Genomic DNA, 16292 nt, shown 5'->3' with positions numbered 1-16292 from the left:
GTACAAGGCCGAGTTTCTGAGATTGAGCTACTACACTCGAGGCATAGTGACGTTTGAATATGAGAAGTGTATCTGCTTTGAGGATGGCTTGAGGGATAAATTCAGGGTACTGATTGCTCTGCAGAGGGAGCGAGAGTTCATAGTTCTAGTTGATAAGGCGAAGATTACCGAAGAGGTTAAGTGCGTGGAGCGCCAGAATAGGAACCATGAGAGAGGCAATAATAAGAGGGATTTTGAGTCATTTAGTTCTGTTCAGAGGCCTAAGAAATGGGCCAGACCTGATGGGCCGGTTAGAGTGAGAGTCCCTGTTGCTCCTACTGGGATTCAGCCTTGTGGGGATTGTGGTAGGCGTCATCCTGGCGAGTGTTGGAGGAAGTTAGGGGCTTGTTTGAGGTGTGGATCTTTGGAGCATCGTATTAGAGAGTGTCCATAGTGGGCAGATCAGATGTAAGCTTCAAGACTGGGTTTTGTATAGCCTCAGAGGGCAGTTCAGCAACCACTTAGAGGCTGTGGACAGGCTAGGGGTGGTGATGGTATAGGCCGTGGATAGAGAGCACCGGGCAGAGGTGCTAGTCAGATAGAGGTGAGGCAGCCTACATTGGTTTATGCTACTCGATGCTAAGAGGATAGAGATACTCTTGATGTTATCATAGGTGCGTTCTTTATTTTTGATGTACCTTATACTCCTCTAATAGACATAGGTTCTACACACTCTTATGTAGCTAGTACTGTTTCTGAAAACCTGAGGATTTCGGTTGAGAGCACTTCTAGTGAGATTATTATATTGAGTCCGTTGGGACAGTCTGCCTGAGTTAGTAAACTTTAGAGGAATATTTCGTTAGTGGCACAAGGGGCACTGATGGAGTTACTGTTTGGGGAGTTTGATTTGATTTTGGGTATATATTGGTTGGTTGAACAGCAAGTCAGTTTGGATTGCATGACTAAGAGGGTCGTTCTAAGGATTGAGGATGATAAGGAGGTGGTTGTGATCGATGAGCTTCGAGATTATCTGTCAAATGTGATCTTCGCTCTTGTGATTGAGAAACTGGTTTGGATAGGGCGTGAGGTGTATTTGGCTTACGTCAGTGTTTCTATTTCTAGGGACTCTTCTATCGGATATATCAGAATAGTGAGGGATTTTCCAGATGTCTTTCCTGAAGAGTTACCAGGTTTACCTTTGAATTGGGAGGTTGAGTTCAACATTGAACTTTTACTGGGTATAGCTCCGGAGTCTATTGCTCAATACCATATGGCACTAAAGCAGCTCGTAGAGCTTAAGGCTCAACTGTAAGAGGTTTTGGAATGTGGTTTCATCCGTCCTAGTGTGTCTTCGTAAGGGGCACCAATTTTTTTAAGAAAAAGGATGGGACCATGAAGATATGTATTGATTATCGACAACTGAATAAACTGATGGTGAAGAATAAGTATCCACTTCTGAGGATTGGTGATTTGTTTGAATTGTTTTGAGGTGCTTCAGCGTTCTTGAAAATAGATCTTCATTTTGGGTACCATCAATTTAGATTTAAGGAAGCATATGTTCATAAGACGGTATTTAGGACTCGTTAAGGGCACTACGAGTTCCTAGTTATGTCCTTTGGTCTGGCGAATACTCCGATGGCATTTATGGATCTGATGAACCAATTTTTTCAGCCACATTTAGATCAGTTCCTCGTGGTTTTCATCGATGATATTTTGGTTTACTCTAAGACGGAGGATGAGCATGATGAACATCTTAGAGTAGTGCTTCAGATACTCTAAGAGAAGCAGCTTTATGCTAAGTTGATCAAGTGTGAGTTCTGGTTGCGAGAGGAAACATTTCTAGGGCACATGGTTTCTACTGAGGGGATCCGACTTGGTTCGATAAAGATTAAGGCTGTGCTTGATTGGAAAAAGCCTAAGAACGTATCTAAGATCCGTAATTTTCTAGGTCTTGTGGGTTGTTATTGGAGGTTTGTCGAGGGTTTCTCTCTGATTACTGCTCTTTTGACTAAGCTTCTGTGTAAGGGTTTTTTTTGTTTGGACTGATGCGCAAGAATCGAGCTTCGAGAAGCTCAAGTCTATTCCAACTCAGGCTCTTGTTCTGATACAGCCTAAATCTAATAAAGAGTTTTTGGTATACAATGATGCGTCGCACGTCGGTTTGGGATGTGTGCTGATGCAAGATGGTAAGGTTGTGGCTTATGCATCCCGTCAGCTTAAGACACATAAAGGGAATTATCAGACACATGATCTCGAATTGGCTGCTGTGGTTTTTGCGTTGAAAACCTAGAGGCACTATCTGTATGGTGAGAGGTGTATTATCTACACTAATGACAAGAGCCTAAAGTATCTTCTTACCCAAACAGAGTTGAATCTTAGGTAGCATCGATGGATTGAGCTGCTTAAAAATTATGACTGTACGATAGAGTATCATCCTGGTAAGGACAATGTGGTTGTCGATGCTCTCAGTTGCAGAGCAATAACTGATTTGAGAGCTATGTTCGCTCGTCTTAGTCTGTTCAATGATGGAGGTCCATTAGCCGAGTTGCAAGTTAAGCTGACTAGGATTGATTAGATTCGGGGTAAGTAGTTAGATGATAAGTCTCTGGGTTTGCAATTTCGTCAAATTGAGACTGATAGTACTTTGGATTTTGGGCGGAATAATGATGGTGTTTTCTGTTTCCGAGGTCAGATCTGTATGCCGAACGATTCTGATCTGAGACAATCAATTTTAAGGGAGGCACATAGTAGCCCTTCTACTATGCACCCTAGTGATAATAAGAGGTATCAGGATCTCAATGAACTGTACTGATGGCCGGGATTGAAATGTGAGGTTACGAATTTTGTTACTCGTTGTCTAACATGCCAGTAAGTCAAGGCTAAGCACCAGTTGCCTTTGGGTTTACTACAACCCGTTAAGATTCCCTTATGGAAGTGGGAACAAGTGACGATTGACTTCGTTAGTGGGTTGCCCTTGATAGCAGCTAAGAAAGATTCTGTTTGGGTCATCGTGGATCAATTGACCAAGTCCGCTCATTTTATTCCAGTTCGGAAGGACTACTCTCTGCAGAAGTTAGTAAAGCTTTATGTCTCCAAGATTGTAAGACTACATGGGGTTCCTGTTTCGATTATTTCTGATAGAGATCCTCACTTTACTTCTTGATTATAAAAGAAATTACACGAGGCTTTAGGGTCGAGATTAGACTTTAGTACTGCGTTTCATCCTCAAACCGGTTATCAATCTGAGAGGGTGATTCAGATACTGAAGAATATGCTTCAGAGTTGTGTAATAGATTTCCGAGGTAGTTGGGAGGATTATCTGTCGCTAGCTGAGTTCGCCTACAATAACAGTTTCCACGCTAGCATCCAGATGGCACCTTACGAGGCTTTGTATGGTCGTAAGTGTCGTACTCAGCTATGTTGGACTAAGTTGGGTGAGTGTCAAATTTTGGGACCTGAGTTGGTTTCTGAGACTGAAGATCAGGTTACACTAATTTGGGATCATCTGAAGGCGGCTTGTGATAGACAAAAGTCTCATACAGATCTATAGAAGAGAGATATTGAGTACTCTGTGGGGGACTTCGTTTTTCTTAAGGTTTCCTCGTGAAAGAAAGTTCTGAGATTCGGTCATAAGGGCAAGCTGAGCCCTAGGTTTATTGGGTCGTATCAAATTGTAAAGCCTGTGGAACCAATCGCTTATCAGTTGAAGCTACCTCCAGAGTTAGACCGTATCAATGATGTGTTTCACGTCTCGATGTTGAGGCGGTATCGGTCTAATCCATCTCACGTTGTTTCTGTTGAGGAGATTGAGATTAAACCTGATTTCACTTTTGAGGAGGAGCCAGTTCAGATTCTGGATCTTGATATTAAGGTTCTGAGGAGGAATTCCATTCCATTAGTAAAGGTTCTATGGCAGAATAACGGCTCTAAGGAAGCCATGTGGGAACCTAAGGACTCGATGCGTCAGCAGTATCCTCATATGTTTTGGTCAGGTAAATTTTGAGGTCGAAATTTCTTTTAGGGGTAGAGTTCTAACACCCTGAATAATTTATTTATGATTCTATAAATATTTGAAAAATATGTATCTACTTCAGTGGTTAAGTGTTCTGGGTGTGTGTATGAGTTATTGGGTTCAATTTTCACTTTGGCAAATTTTTGTTATTTTTGATCCAAGACTTACCCTTGTTGAGTGGGTTTATATAAAATTGTCTGTTAATCTATACCAGAATGAGTCCGCTGGTTCAATTATTAAGGGAGTTAGTATGTTTGAGGTCATGTGTTCCAATCTCTGTGCAAGCATGGATGTTATTTTTGCTCGGTGGACTATTAGAGTTTTCGTGAAGTAGAAACTCTGACGAAGTTGAGAGTTAGTGCATTTGTGGATTCAGTGGTTAGTGGGAGGATAATGTAGATATTATTAGATATAGTTATATATTTTTTTCTTTTTTTTCAAAAATTTCCTCTCTCTTCCAAAATTCCCAAAAGAATCTGACGTTAGTCTTGTATCTATTCTCTACCATTTTTCTCCCTCTTTTTCCTTTTCGCTTGTTTTTTTTTGTTCTTCTATCTGCTGTCGAATTTTTGTACCTTGTTATTTTAGTGCTCATTGTGCGTGTCTGGTAAGTTTGGTAAGTACGATTATTATTTTGGGTTAGTAAATCGTTGATAAATGGGGTTCGCTTTGTGTTTAGGAGAGGATTAAGAGGCTGGGGATTCCAATTGATGTTGTAGTTCTACAAAATCACCTTTGTTCATTTGAAGGTAAGGATTTTTATGGTTTAAAGGTTTGTATGTTTCAAGGTAGTTCGGTTTGGTATCGTTCTAAGTGTCTAATTCGGCGAGTTATTAGTGAATTTTAGGTGTTGTGTAGCTCGGGAGTGTTATCACATTGAAATCCTACTAGGTGTGTACCCGAAATGTAGAAAATCGAACTTCAGCAAAAGCTAAAAACTGTTCTATCGATGCCACACGGGCATATGGTCGCCCGTATGGTTGGCCGTATGTATGACATGGCCGTGTGGTCGACGAAGGTAGGGCTGTGCAAATGAAACATCTGTGTGGTGGTGTAGATGTGGCTGTGTGGGCTACACGGGCTAGGCCAAGTTGGGCGTGTAGACCACACGGGAATGACATACGGGCATGTGGATTTTGGGCCAGGTCATGTGGGCCACATGGGCAAGGCCAATCTCGGTGTGTGGGCCATAATGGCGTGTGGGCCCATACGGGTATGTTGGCACATATTTCTGAAATTTTCCCTAGGGTCACACGGGTCGTTTCTATCAACTGTGGGCCTACTATAGGGTCGATAAGAGCTAACCAAACTTTTTTTTGTATTCTATGATATTCTAATAGACTAATTTGAGTAGGATACTAAATGTATGTCTGTTATCTATATACAAGCATGTCTAATCTTTAATTTCTATATCTGTTTTCTGTAACTTTTTTTGGGGTGAGATTTATATATGTGGAGGAAGTGTTTTGTATGGCAAGCATCGCCCATATTCTGGGAGCATGGCTGCATATTATTTGATATGTGTCGTAATGACACGATATGGTGTGTAGGGATGGGTGAGTATTTTTAACCCCACATGGTGTGTTGGGATGAACGGAGTTGGTGTATAGAGGATGGGGGTAGGATTCTGGATATTTGTATTTGTTATCTGTATTTGAAATAGACATAAGTCCGTATTTGTATCTAACAGAGCATGAGATTTCTGAATGTTTTGCCTGCCTATTTCTGTTGGATTACATACAGAGTTTATGAAAACTCACATCTGTTTGTCTGTTCTGTTCAGGTAATCCACAGACTTAGGCAGATCGGTGCAGTGGAGCCTCAGCGGTGACCACTCGTCCGAGATCTGATCATACGTAGTAAGTTATGGTTTATTTAATATTCTGGACTGATTTGAGAGTTTGTAATTTCTGGGACTCTCTAGACTGTATGGTTTTTAACTGTTGATTTTAGTTTTGCTTGTTTGATAATTAGCGTGCTTTAACAAAAAATTTTATGAAAATACAGGTTTTAATAAAGGTTTTTTCTTCTAAAAATACAAATCAGATTTCCAAAATGTCTCGGTTTTATTAAAATTTTGCTGTAAAATGTGTTTTGGAAAATAAACTAATTAAATGACATTTTTAGTAATAATCATGAATGAATATGAGTTATAAAAGTTGAACGGTTTATAGAAACAACTCAGTTTTCAAAACCCATTCTTTGCGACATCTCCAGTTTAGGGTGTTACAATTTCTAATAGTACTCATCAAACCTTCCTAAATTAAAAAATAACAATCATTAACATTACTACCAAAACAAGTTAATAAGTATACCAAAATGACAAAAATTTTGTTCCTCTTAAAAGGGATGTTCTACTAGTATTATTACACACTCCAAGTACTTCAAAAATTTTCCTTTTTGCGTATTCAATCCCATGCACTAGTTATATATGTGCCAATAGTTCCTCCTATATATCACCTCCACTAATGTTTACCCCCACCATTCTAATCTAAACCACCACTATTGAAAGATGACTCCCTCCAAAAGTTACGCCCACCAAATTGACCTCCCATAGGTTAATCCCCACACTTAAGCATTTGCTTGTCTTCAAGCAAAATCCACAACTTACATTGAAATTACTTTTTCTCAAATTTTCATTTTCATCAATAATGTTTCAAGATAATTCACAAACAATCGTGCATTGGAAATTTAACCAAAATGACACTAAAGATTCAAACAGTCCAAGCTAAAATTTTTAAAGCACTCAAAGTGTTTAAAGCTTAAGTAATATGCACTCAATACTCAACAAGAAATGTCATTACCATAGGCTTGCTTAAAAACCAAATCTCTACCACTATAAAATGAGACGACACACCAATCAAGAGGTCTGTAAAAGGTTGTAATGGAGCTTAGGTTAAGGGTATGGAAAAGGTCAGAAAAGTTATTATAATTGAGATTGAGTTGATAAGTTACCAAACTGGAAAAACAATCAGTTGCTGAATCAACATAATTTACATCAACAACACTAATCAAAAATAGAAATGAGCTTTTTAATAGAATATGCAACTAACAATTCAAGCTCAACCAAATATATTTTTTATTCTTTTCATTTTTTTTAATTTTTTTAGAACAAGAATAAAATTTAACAATTCAAAAAAAAAAATGAAACATAGTTAGACAACTAACGAAATCAAATCTTGATAGAAAGGGAGCCAATAACAAGGATAATTTTACAACATACATATGGGTTACAGGTTAGGAAAAAAATGTGCTAGGATTAAAGGGGTTCACTAAGAGTTAATACAATATGTAAGCTTTTATGGGTTAAGTGGGTTAAATCATAAGTGCCTCTATCATCTCATTATATCAAATCAATCATGTGGTCTCGACATGCATAATCAAAGCAAGTTCTAGAATAACAAATCAAATTGACACACTCACAACCAAAAATAAAATGAGTATGAAATAAAATATATGTTTTATAAGTTCAAAGCTCACAAAAAATTATGATTCTAATGTCAAACTTATAAATTTAAAATTTCAAAATAATTTTTCCATTCAAAGAGACAACCTAAAATAATAATTTCTAAAAAATAGCTTATCATGCTTGACTCTCTCATGTATTAAAGTATAAATCACACAATGCACAAAAATCCTCAAATTATTCCAAATTAGAATCAATAAAACTTCCAAATTAAAAGAAATTATTTCAATGTTAGGTTCGAGAAAATTACTTAAACACAAACAATAATTCAGGGGCTATATCGCATAAACATATAAAATTCTCCCCACACTTAAGATGTAAATTTCCCTCAATGTACAAACAATTAAAATCACAAAATAAGTACAATATCATAAAGAGGAAGAGAACTGAAACTGCCCTAAACATGAATGAATTCGTCGGAAGATTGAAAATCGGAATCGTGGGCGATTATAAATGAACTACATGTTTCTGAGTAAACTAATAAAAAATAAGCAAAAATGAATAAGAAGATAAAGAGATAACAAAATAGATAAATAATCGACAAAACAATAAATGTACAATGCATAATAAAATAATAAAATAAAACAACAAATACAAATAAAATATAAAACTAAATGAAATCACTTTGGTTAGGGTAAGAAAGAAACAAAAGAAGAAGAAAAAAAATATCTTTAAAAGGAAAAAGATTACATGGCTATGTGCCAGGCCATGTGAGCCACATGGCTGTGTGGCCAAGCCATGTTATGGTCAGGCCATGTGGAATCACCCAGACCGTGTGTGATTCAAAAATAGATATAAGCCCAGTAACCATACGGCCTAGGACATGCCTGTGTAACAAGGTCGTGTTTCACACACAGCAATGTGCGATGCTTTTTCGCTTCTTCCACACACGTGTAGGAGCTCGTGTAAGTCACACAGTTTACTACATGACCATATGTCCAGGTCGTGCGTTCCACACGGCCGTGTGTCCAGGCCATGTGGCCAACAAAGCCGTGTGCCCAGGTTGTGTAACTCTCTGTGCTTCTGTAGGTCATATTAAAATTGAAAAAAATTAGCTCCAGTATGCACACGGCCGTATGGATCACTCTAGACCATGTAGAGCACTTTTTATTTTCAATTTTTTTCAATTTTTTAAAGTAATAAAAATTAATGTACTAAATTTTTTTTAGATTATTTTTTGAATTTTTAATTAAAAAATAACATGAAAGTATAATAAATAAATAAAAAATGAAAACACACAAGTTGCTACCCGAGAAGCACTTATTTAGAGTCTAAGCTCGATTTCCCTTTTTAAGCTTAAGATTAAGGTGGATCTTGGAGCCAAACCTCCTATCTCTCGTTATCAGTTTTACCATCAAAATAAAGTTTGAGATGATGATTGTTTACCTTGAATGTGTCGTAATCAGGGTGTGTTACCTCAATGCTTCCGTATGAAAATACGATTTTTACCACACATGGGTCAGACCGTCTTTACTTAAACTCTAAAGGAGAAATCCGTGGATCCAATTTGTCTAACAACATTTTGTCCCTAATTTTGAATTGGTTCATTCTCTTTACATGCACATCATGGAATTGCTTTGTTACTTTCTTTTACTTTCTCAATTTATCATCAACCTTTGTTTGCTATTCATCTAGTTCGTCGAGCTTCACCATTCGTTCTTCACTTGTCCCTCAAGTTCTTTCACTTTGAATAAAATATGACTCCAACATATTTTCATGAGAGATTTCCTGCAAACAACGTTGAGACACATGATTACTAACATTAATAGAACAATTGGTATCATCCCGCTCATTAGGGACTCTCACAAAATCACGTGCTTGAAAAGTAATCTTTTCATCACCTACATGAAGCACAAGTTCACCAGTACTAACATCAATGACAGTTCTAGCAGTGGCTAAAAAGGGTTGACTTAAGATCATAGGTACCTCAATATCCTCATCCATGCCCAGTACATCCTCTATAGTACCCCTAGGATATCTAATTGATCTATCGACTAATTGAATAGTCATCCTAGTGGGTTTGGGTTCCCCAAGACCAAGTTGTTTGAACATCTTTTAAGACATAACATTTATACTAGCTCCAAAATCAGCTAAAACTTTTTCAACATTTAAACTACCAATGAGACAAGGAACAATAAAACTCCATGGATTTTAAGTTTGTTGGGTAGTTTGTTTCGGAGAATGGCTGAGCAGGCTGCATTGGGCTCCATAATTGACAAGTTGTCTAACTTCCTTTTATTTGTTAACAGCTCATTTAAAAATTTTACATACTTTGGCATCATCAAAAGGCTTCAACAAACAGTAAGTTAATGTACAATTTTTTTAAAAGTTCAAGAAATTTACCATATTGTTCTTTTATATGGTTTCTCTCAATGCTGCTAGATATGAAACTTGAAGTTTATATTCTCTAACCACCAGCTTATCCTCTTTCTTACTCTCCTCAACCTCATCATTTTTCACGATAGCTTCTAGCTTCGGTTTCTGTTTAGGCTTGACTAACCCTTACACGTTTTGAACAGTGATTGCATAGGCTTGCTCCATTGGGTTAGTTTCAGTGCTGTTAGGTAAGCTCCCTTTTGGTCTTTCTGAAATAAGTTTGGCAAGCTGTCCAATTTGATTTCCAAGTCCATGAATCGTGTTTCTAACACAAATAAATTTAGCCAACATTTCCTCAAGATTTAGTTTTTTCTCTTACTGGTAAGGTTGCTGAAAATTCAGATGGGGTTGTGACCTTCGATTTCCTTGACCACCCCAAGAGAAATTTGGATGGTTCCTCCAACCTGCATTATAGTTATTGCTATAGGGGTTATTTTAAGATCTAGAATTGTTACCCATAAAGTTTATTTGCTCATGGTCCACGCCAGGACCAAAAGATAAACATTCTGGATTGATCATACCCTCTCAATTTACATCATACTTCCCTATCAGATTCACTTGCTTAGAAAAATTCAAACCCTCAACTTTCTTACCAAGAGCTTCAACCTGATTTGCTAACATAGAAACTGCATCAATACGAAAAACAACGGCTGCTTTAATTGGTTTCGTTCTCATGACTTGCCACTGATAGTTATTTAGTGTCATCTCCTTGATAAACTCCTGAGCTACCTGGGATGTTTTATGATTCAGTGTTCCACCAGCTACTACATCAATTAGTTGCCTAGTCGAGGGATTCAAACCGTTGTAGAAGGTTTAAACTTGCAACTATAAAGGTAATCCATGATGAGGACCTTCTCAAAAGATCCTTAAATCTCTCCCATGCATCATATAATGTCTCGAAATCAATTTGAGCAAAAGAAGAGATGTTGTTCCTCAACTTAGTTGTTTTAGCTTGTAGGAAGTACCTCAATATAAAATTCTCGGTCATCTGATCCCAAGTCGTGATAGAACCTCATGGAAATGAATTCAACCACTATTTTGACTTGTTTCTCAATGAGAATGGGAACAACCGTAAGCATATGGCATCATCAATAATGCCATTGATCTTGAAAGTGTCACAAATCTCTAGAAAGTTAGCCTAATGAGTATTTGGATCTTCATCTTGCAAACATCAAACTGGACATACTAGTATACCATCTGAATTGTGTTCGAATTTAGCTCAAAATTGTTTACATTAATAGTCTGTCTAACAATACTCGATTCATCCCTAATCAGAGTGGGCTTAGCATAATCATACATAGTCCGAGGGGCGGGACATGCAGGAGGTAGTTGATTTGTAACACCCCAATCTCAGGCTAGATGTTACGGCCAAATTTCGCGATGTCACATGGAAAGAGATTTGAAGACAAGATTGTCGAGTTTAAAAACCGTTATAGTAAGTTAGCTTTTATTTAATTCGAAAAAAAACTAGATGATTTGCTTTAAAACTTGTCTCTTAGTGGAAGCTTTTGTAACCAATTAATTTAGGGAAAATCGTTTCTATTTACGAATAACCTTAGTTTTTAGAAAAATCGTGTTTTGTGGAGTTGCAGTTTTTAAAAAATCCATAAAAAATCTCAAATTTAAAGCCAACCAGTCCATAGTCTAGAAGATACATCAAAAACCCTAAATAAGTAATAAATTCTAGGCATTAATGGAAAATAGTCTAAAATTTACGTGTGGTCATCGTCGAGTCCTCTGCTGCACTGACCTGTCAAGTCTGGGGATTACCTGTACAAATTAAACAGAGAAAAGGTGAGTTTTCGCAAACTTAGTGTGTAATCCTCACAGAAACATGCATTCAGATAATCAACAAAATTCAGTTAGACATAGTCTGGGGCCTGTGCCCATCACAGAATCAGTTTGGGCCTTAGCCCATTCAGATATAGTCTTAGAAATACAATAGGGCCTTGCCCACTTCAGATACAAAATGAAGATACAATAAATCAGAATCCCACCCGCCAACCTCTACACACCATCTCCGTCCAACCCTACAAACCATGTGGGGATTAAATCAACCCACCCATCCCTACACACCATGCTATACCAAAATGCAGCACATAATCAGAAGGTTGCAGCTGAGCTGCCAAATAACATGCTTAATAGCCTTTCAAACACTTCCTCCAAATATCATCAACCCACCCCGATGCAATGCAACATAAAAAATATGTCATGCCATTATGTAATTAATAGTACATACATTCAGATATCATAAGTCATGCTCAGTATAGAAATCAGACAGACAGATCACACGTATAGGGGTCTAAGTAAAGCATACCGACCCTTTAGTAGGTCTACAGTCGACTTGGGCGACCCGTGCAACCTTACAGAACTTTTCAGATAAATGGGCTCACACACCCATGTGGCCTACTCGGCCCAAATTAGCCTTTGCCACGTGATCCATTTTTAATGTAACCCGTGCTAGTTAATTATTCATATATATTTTCACTATTTACTTATATGTTCCTTCAGAGCTGTCTACTTGAGTCATTATTACTAAATTATTTATCTCTTGAGGTACAGAATTCCAAATTAAGATCTGTTTGATGTCTTTGAAACTAGACACAAATATATTTCTACCATAAGATTTTTAGAATTTTTGGTTTAGCTAGTAAGTACAGAAAAGTCTTCAAACTTACCCCTGTTTTGCTGTTTGATAGCTTCCTCCATTCTTTGCTAAAATTTAATTCTCTATTAGTAAAAAATTTGGATGATGTTACCATTTGTTTTTCTTCAAAATAGACTCATTAATAATTTAAACATGCAAATTTTAACCCCCAATTATTTTTTTCCATTTTTTGATGATTTTCCAAAGTTAGAACAAAGGAACCCGAATTCATTTTGATCTTGTCTCACAAAGTTTATTATACCTCACGATTTACAATTCCATTACATACACTGTTTCTTCTATGAGAAACTGGACTCAATAAGCTTTAATGTCATATTTTATTCATCTTCTAATTTGATTTCCACAATTTATGGCGATATTTCAAAGTTAGCCTACTATTGCTATCCAAACAGGAAGCAATTTCGGCTTTTCGCTAAATCCCTTTTTTTTTGCGTTTCAGGTACACACCTGGTTTTGTTTGACGCTAAAATAGTCCTCGAGCACTCCAAAGCCTATAATCAAGATACTCAACATCAATTTAACAGATTTACAAGTGAATTGACAACCAAGAACGAACAGAAACCTAACTTGCCACCAATGATAACCCTTCGTTTAATTATTATTAAGACGAGAACACTGAATTCACCAGTTCGAGCCTCCCCCTACGCCCAACTCTTAGAGAAAAAAACATTACTACTTCAGTCATTACGAGATTTATGATAGAAATGAAGAGAAACACTTACCGAAACTGAGCGAGCACTAACCGCATGCGAAAACGAAGGAATATAAATGGATTAGGGAAAAATCAAGAATAAGAAAAAGAAGAAACAGATGGAAAAACTCAGATAATTTCGGCAAGAGGAGAGGGAGAAGAATAGACGACATAATTTTTTTTTGAAAAAGAGAGTCAAAATTTGATTTTTGGAATAAAATAAAATAAAATCTCAATAACCCCCAAAATCCCTTAATCTTCTACCCTAATTCCCACTACACATCCGCTACTCAAAATCTCCCTATTACTTAACTCTATCTCGAAATCTGAGCAAAAAAATAATGCGCTTTCCAGTATAGGGATTCGAACACAAGACCTCCACCATAATAACACACCATTTAACCACTAGATAAGCAGACCCATTCTAATGTAATTTACCCAACAATCAAATAAAAGCCTACTGAAGAAGAGTAAGACCTAATTCATTCAAAATACAAAAATTTTCCCGAGCAAAGGCTTGAACTTGGGACCTCCCAAACACTCCCAGAACACATAACCACTAAAGCTGACAGATATTTGTGTCATATTTTTACAATAACAAAATTAGAAATTTTGGGGCGTTACAACTTTACCCCCTAAAAGAAAATTTCATCCTTGAAATTTTACCTGATCAGAACAGATGAGGATATTGTTGACGCATCGCATCCTCAGGCTCTCACATGGCCTCCTCAATGCTATGATTATGCCACAGAACCTTTACTAAAGGAATAGACTTTTTCTGAAGGACCTTTACATCACGCTCCAGAATCTAAACCGGCTCCTCCTCGAAGGTCAAGTTTGGCCTAACCTCAATCTTCTCAAAAGAAACAACATGTGTGGGATTAGAGCGGTAGCGCCTCAACATCGAGACGTCAAAAAAATCATGAGTGCGGTTCAACTCCAAAGGTAACTCCAACTAATAAATGATAGGTCCAACATGTTTCAGAATGCAGTAAGGTCTAATAAACCGAGGGCTCAATTTGCCCTTGTGACCGAACCTTAGAACCTTTTCCCATGGCGAGACCCTGAGAAAAACTAAGTCCCCCACAAAATACTCGATCTCACGCCTCTTCAAATCCACATACAATATTTGCCTATCAGAAGTTGCTTTCAAATGATCCCGAATCAATCTAACCTTATCCTCTATCTCCAAGACCAACTTAGGACCCATAACACATCGCTCGCCCAACTTAGTCCAACATAAAGGAGTGCGACACTTACGACCATATAGTGCCTTGTAAGGTGCCATCTGGATGCTAGACTGGAAGCTATTATTGTAGGCAAACTTCGCTAACGGCAAGTACTCCTCCCAATTGCCTAGGAAATCAATAACACAGCTCCTCAACATGTCCTCTAGTATCTGAATCACCCTCTTCGACTGACCATCTGTTTGAGGATAGAAAGCAGTCATGAAGTCTAATCTTGAATCCAAAGCCTCATGAAGATTCTTCCAAAATTGAGACTAGGATCCTGATCAGAAATGATTAAGACAGGTACACCATACAGTCTCACTATTTCTGATATGTAGAGCTTAGCTAATTTTTGAAGAGAAAAGTCTGTCCTTACCGGGATAAAGTGAGCAGACTTGGTCAATCGATCCATGATGACCCAGACAGAATCCTTCTTAGTGGGTGTTAGAGACAACCCACTAACAAAGTCCATCATTACTCGCTCACATTTCCATAACGGTATCTTAACTACCTGCAGCAAACCCGAAGGTAACTGATGCTCAGCCTTAACCTGCTGACAAGTCTAATGGCAAGCAACGAAGTCGTAACCTCACGCTTCAACCCTAGTCACCAGTATAATTCTTGAAGATCTCGGTACATCTTGTTCCTGTTGGGATACATTGTATATGGACTACCACGCGCCACTCTTAGAATCGACTACTTTAAATCCTCATCATTCGGTACACAAATCTGACCACGGAAACAAAGTACCCCATCACTGTTTACCCCAAACTCAATAGTGCCACTATTCTCAACTTGACGAAAATACAACCTGAGAGACTTATCCCCCAATTGTTTACCTCGAATTTATTCAATCCATGTCGGTTTGACCTAAAGTTCTGCCAATAGACTTTTATCGTTGAATAGGCTAAGTCAAGTGAACATCGCTCTCAGATCGGTCATAGCCCTACGACTCAATGCATCGGCCACCACATTGGCCTTGCCGGGATAGTACTCAATGGTACAATCATAATCCTTAAGCAGCTCAACCCATCTAGGCTGCCTAAGATTTAACTCATTCTAAGTGAGGAGATACTTAAGGCTCTTATGATCAGTGTAGATAATACAGTTCTCACCGTACAGATAATGCCTCCAGATTTTGAATGCAAAGACTACAGCGGCCAACTCCAAATCGTACGTCGGATAGTTAACCTCGTGTGTCTTAACCTGACGAGACACATATGCAACAACCTTACCATCCTGCACTAACACACATTCCAAACCGACATGTGATGCATCACTATAAATCGTGAACTCCTTTCCAGGTTCAGGCTGTATCAAAATAGAAGCCTTAGTCAGTACAGTCTTAAGCTTCTCAAAGCTCTCTTGCTACACATTAGTCCAGTCAAACGGTACACCTTTACGTAACAGCTTAGTCAAGGGTGCTTCAATCAATGAAAAAGCCTCTACAAATCGTTGATGATATCCTGTCAGTCTCAGAAACTGCGGATCTCAGACACGTTCCTAGGTTGCTTCCACTCCAACATAGACTCAATCTTTCAAGGATCAACTTGAATCCCCTCAGCTGAAACTACATGACTAAGAAATGTCTCCACATGCAGCCAGAATTCGTACTTACTAAACTTAGCATAGAGTTATTTTTCCCTCAAAGTCTGAAGAATGACTCGAAGGTGCTCATCCTCAGTCCTCGACTAAACCAGTATATCTTCGATAGATACCACCACAAACTGATCCAGATAAGACTAGAACACTCGATTTATTAAATCCATGAAATATGTCGGTGCATTAGTTAGTATGAATCGAATCACTAGGAACTCGTAGTAACCCATAACGAGTCCTAAACGTCGTCTTATGAACATCAGCCTCCTTAA

The 16292-nt window shown here is 38.0% G+C and overlaps 1 non-coding gene across 1 annotated transcript; it reads left to right on the top strand.

Moving 5' to 3' along the window:
- Positions 1-10668: 10668 nt before the first annotated feature.
- On the top strand, positions 10669-10773 carry LOC121220495 (small nucleolar RNA R71). The gene has a single exon (XR_005917698.1). It is a non-coding gene; the product is annotated as a small nucleolar RNA R71 (small nucleolar RNA).
- Positions 10774-16292: the final 5519 nt, after the last annotated feature.

The sequence above is a fragment of the Gossypium hirsutum genome, chromosome D08 (genome assembly GCF_007990345.1).
Source record: "Gossypium hirsutum isolate 1008001.06 chromosome D08, Gossypium_hirsutum_v2.1, whole genome shotgun sequence".
Lineage (NCBI taxonomy): Eukaryota > Viridiplantae > Streptophyta > Magnoliopsida > Malvales > Malvaceae > Gossypium > Gossypium hirsutum.
This window is presented reverse-complemented; position numbering and strand designations above follow the sequence as displayed.